Source organism: Cavia porcellus, unplaced genomic scaffold (assembly GCF_034190915.1).
Source record: "Cavia porcellus strain 051 isolate PalLab524CR breed Dunkin Hartley unplaced genomic scaffold, mCavPor4.1 scaffold_30, whole genome shotgun sequence".
NCBI classification, from domain to species: Eukaryota; Metazoa; Chordata; class Mammalia; order Rodentia; family Caviidae; genus Cavia; species Cavia porcellus.
In genome coordinates this window covers 19,697,977-19,702,780 of record NW_026947513.1, presented here as the reverse complement: position 1 = coordinate 19,702,780, position 4,804 = coordinate 19,697,977, and the positions used below count along the sequence as shown (strand labels likewise).

The following is a 4,804-nucleotide window of genomic DNA, read 5'->3' as shown; positions in this document are numbered from 1 at the left end:
CCTCGCAGTGATCTTCCTGCCTCAGCCTCCCAAGTACTGAGATTACAGGTGAGCACTACCACACCAAGCTCTTTGAATATCCTTAAATTCCTTTTCCCTGTCTGATGGAACCTTAGCTCCACAGACTTCTCTCTAGCTCCTTATTAGAGATCTTCACTTCAAAGTTTGGATGTCTAGTATGCTCCTCAGAATCATGACAGCCAATGGCAAAAAAGTGTTTTTCTGACAGAGTTTCACTGAGTCACTTAGTTGATGAGACTGGACTTAAACTTGCTGTCCTGCCTCAGCCTCCCAGAGTGCTGGGATTACCAGCGTGCTCCGATAAAGCTGGCTGAACACTGAGCTGTTGTTTTGGCTTTGGTTTTTTGAGATAGTCTTACTATGTAGTTCAGGCTGGCCCGCACTCACAGGAATCCTCTTGCCTCGGCCTCCTGAGTGCTAGGCTTGCAGGAACACACCCCCTCGTCCGGGCACCCACTGGATGATTGCTTCCTGCCTGTGGCAGAGACTTCCGTTTGGCGTGGTCAAGCACATGCTTTCCTTGTTAGCAGTAATTTCCCAATGTGCAGCTGAGCAGGTGTTGCCCAGGAGAAGGTCTACACTGTGCTGGCAGCCTCCTCGGGGTGCCATGTAAAGCCCTAAACCTTGGAAGAGGGGCTCATTGTGGAAGGGACGTGTGCACCTTGCAGCCACATCCTGAAACAGCCATTAGGGCTGCTCCCAGGTCCTATCCCTCGCTCTCTGCTGGACACTGATGCTACCCAAGGTGACCACCCGCTCTGATGGGCAGCACAGGGTAAAGCTTTATGGACCACAGCCTGACCTTCCCTGGCCCTGCGGCGAGGCTGGGTGGGAGGGCAGGGTGGAGTTAGGGAGACCCAAGCTGGGGCCAGCCTGGGCCCACACACAGCCCTCCTCTGGCCGCACGCAGAGAGCTTTCTCCATGTCTCTGAGCCGCTGGGTCTGGGCTCGCAGGAGCCCAACTGTGTGCTCACTGCCCCCTGCCTGTCATGAAGTTAGCCTAGTTTACCGATCTCCCTGCACCGGCTCGGGAGGGACACGGCTTCCTCCCTGCGTCCTCTGGTCCTTTCTGCAACAGCCCCTCATCCTGCCTGCTGGCTGCCTCTGAAGTGTGTCTCATGATTCACGCTGCCATCAACTGTGTCACAGCACGGGCACCTTTGCTCTGAGCGCCGGGGGCCACTAGTGTCTGCTTTCCATGTCTTTCTCTTTTCCTGCTTTATTGTTGTGGACGTTGGAACTGCACCTCAGGCCTGTGTATGTGGTGAGCTCGGGCGGTACCTCTGAGTGTATGCTCAGCCCTGCCCTCCTTCCTTGAGTCACAGCTGTAGTGAGATCTTCTGGTTCTTTCTTCCTTCCTTCCTTCCCCATTTCTTTATTTCTTCTATTTTCTGTCTTCTTTCTCTCTTTCTCTCCTCTTGTTTTGAGCTGGCATCTCCCTAAGCAGTTTAGGCTAGCCCTGAACTCCCTGTGTGGCCCAGGGCGATCTCAAACTCACAGCATCCTCCTGACTGAGGCTCCCAAGGGCTTAGATTACAGTCCTGCACCGCCATGGCCTGCTGGACAGGAGAGAATAAAATCAAGGATCAGATCATATCACCTCCACCTCCTGCATGAATGGATTTTTTAAAAGAAAGTTTGGGGCTGAGCAGGGTATGTATCTTAGTGCCATGATCACCTGCCTGGCAAGGGTAAGGTCCTGAGTTTGGTGCCCGGTACCAAAATAAAAATAAGTTTTTGAAACTTTTTTGAAATTTTACTTGGTATTAGTAAATGTTTGCAATACCTACTGATTAGGTTCCTCTATGGGAACTGGTACGTGCATGCAATACTTATTTTTTATTTCTTGTCTTTTTCATTTTTATCCGTATCAGGGATCAAACTCACGACTGCCTGCTTACAGAGCAGGAGCTTATGCCGCTGAGCTAAATACCCATCCCCAATACTTCTTAATATTTTGGGGTGTTTTTGGTACTGGGATTGCACGCAGGGCCCGTCACTTGCCAGGCAGGTGCTTAGGCTGCTGGGCTGAATCCCAGCCTGCCTCTCAAGTCTTGATTGATCCTCTTTGCCTCTTCTCCCTCTGGCTCTTAATCTCCTCCTCTCTCTTACTTCCTATACTTTATTTAGCACTGTACTTATTGTTGGGGCCTTGCTGTGGATGTCCCCCAAAGCCTCCTGTGGGCATAGCTGGGGCTTTTCCAGAGCTGGCTGGACCTGGAGTGTGCCGTGCCAGCAGAAGGCTGGGTGGTTAGTGAGGAAGTGCGCTGCCTGGCTTGGCACCACTCTAACCCTGAGAGCCTGGGCACAATGTGAGGACACAGAGAGGCCCGTCTTGTCCCTTGCTTGCTTTGCTGTCTTCTACTGGCCATGAATTGTCTCTCCCCTGTGATGCCCCTGCCACGTGCCACCCTGCCTCGGAGCCAGCTTATTATTGCTGAAACCTCTACCTCAAAGAAACCTTTCCTCCGTTAATTTTGGGTGTTGGGTATTAGGTCTGAGCAATGAAAGAAAAGTCACTAAGACATTTGAACGTTGGGTTTTACCTACAGGAGAAACCATGTGATGTTTAAACTTGTTTTTCTGGTCTACTTCACTTAGATTTATACTCCCAGGGTCATTCATTTTCTTGCAAGTGACTTTATGCTTCTTCATGGGAGAATAGTACTCCATTGTATATAAATACTGTATTTTTAAAAATCCATTCATCGGTCGATGGACATCAAAGACCCTTCCAAGGTGTAGCTATTATGAATTATACTGCTATAAACATGAGTGTGCATGGATCTCTGTAATATATATGGCGTCTTTACCTCTTTCAGTAGATACCGAGAACGGTCATATGGAATTTTGATTTTGAGTGTTTGGGGATTCTTCATACTCATTTCCTTAGTGGTGGTACCAGGTCACACTCCCACCAACAGTTTACACTTCCCCACAGCCCAGCTGGCATTTTTTTTTTTGTCCTTTTGAGACAGTTCAGGCTGACCTTGAGCTCACTTTGTAGCCCAGGCTGGTCTCAAACTCACAAAAATCCTCTTGCCTCAGCCTCCCAAGTGCTGGGACCTATAGGCATGAGCCACCACGCCTGGCTGCTTTTTTCATTTCTAATTGCATAAAATTTGCGGGGCACAACTTGATTGATTTGGCACTTTAAACAATACAGATAGCCTGCGTGGCATGTGTGCTAAGTTCCTCAGCACTGTATTAGATCATTTTGGTTATTACTTATAGTCTCTGTTTAGCTGAATCACCTGTGATCCTGCTGAATACTTCTTTCATGTTTTCTAACCTCCAATGTTACCCTTTTGTGTAATTTGGGTTTGTGCCTTGTGCTCCTCTCCCTGTGGCTGCCCCCTGCATTGGCTTTGAGGAAAATGGAAGTTTTGGAAGGCTTTGTTACCTTGGCTTCTCCTGTTTCTTTTGCTGTTTGTTCGTGGTTGTGCTGAGGTCTGCAGATACTTATGGTTAAAGACTTTGTTTCTAGTCTGGAGATCTCTAGAGTTGCTTTTCGGTGATGGACTTCAGGTGTGGCTAACTGCTGTCCTTTGCCTCTGCCCAAGAGCTGATCACCTTGACTTCATTTGGGAGTGGAGGACACAGTGTAGCTGTCCCAAAACTGAGTTCTTTGGGCATGTACTCTAGTACTGTTTAATGCCACACAATGTACTGTGTGTGTGGGTTTACAGAGAAAATCATTAAGAGCGACCATTATGAAAACTTGGAAATACCAAGCAAATCAGCTGCAGGAGTATTTTTTCTATTTTATTTTACTTTTTTTTGAGATAGAATCTCACGATGCAGTTCAGAACTCACAGTGATCCTCCTGCCTCAGCCTTTTGAGTGCTAGGCCCCCAGGCATTTGTCCCCATGCCCAACTGCTGTAGTATTGTCCAAGACAAATTGGATAGTAACACACCATAGGAACCAAAAATGTACTTTGTGTCTGACATCTTGATGAGGGCCGTGGTGGCCACCGCCGCTCTGAGAGCTCCGTGATGCCGCCCAAGGACGAAAAGAAGAAAGATGCCAGAAAGTCAGCCAAAAAAACAAAGACCCCATGAACCAATCCGGGGGCAAAAAGAAGTGGCCCAAAGGCAAAGTTCTGGACAAGCTCAACAACCTGGTTCTGTCTGATAAAGCTACTGACGCCAAACTCTGTAAGGAGGTTCCCAACTACAAACTCTTCACACCTGCTGTGGTCTCTGAGTGACTGAAGATACGCAGGTCACTGCCAGGGCAGCCCTTCTGGAGCGCCTTGGTAAAGGACTTACCAAGCTGGTTTCAAAGCATAGAGCTCAAGTTATTTATACCAGAAACACCAAGGGTGGTGATACCCTTGCTGCTGGTGAAGATGCATGATGAACAGGTTCAACCAGCTGTACATTTGGAAAAAATAAAATTGTATTACTAAAAAAAAAGATAAAATTTTATTATTAAAAAAAGAACCAATAATGTGCCAACCTCAACCCTAGAGAAGAAACTGCTGATTATATTATGTGTCTGACTTATGAATGTTCTGCCAAAACAGAACTTGTTTGAAAGTTGGGGACTTACTGTATTACTTATTTCTTTTTTGTATTTCCATTGCCTTCTTTTGTTTTGTTGAGAGGAGATCCCACTAGGCATTAAGAGTGGCCTTGAGGGGCTGGGGATTTAGCTCAGCGGCATAAGCACCTGCCTTGCATGCAGGCGGTCGTGAGTTTGATCCCTAGTACCAACAAAAAGGAAAAAGACAAAAACAAACAAAGAGTGGCCTTGAACTCATGATGATCCTCCTGCT

The 4,804-nt window shown here is 47.5% G+C and overlaps 1 pseudogene; it reads left to right on the top strand.

Moving 5' to 3' along the window:
• Positions 1-4,019: 4,019 nt before the first annotated feature.
• Positions 4,020-4,467, top strand: LOC100715241 (small ribosomal subunit protein eS25-like; annotated as a pseudogene).
• Positions 4,468-4,804: the final 337 nt, after the last annotated feature.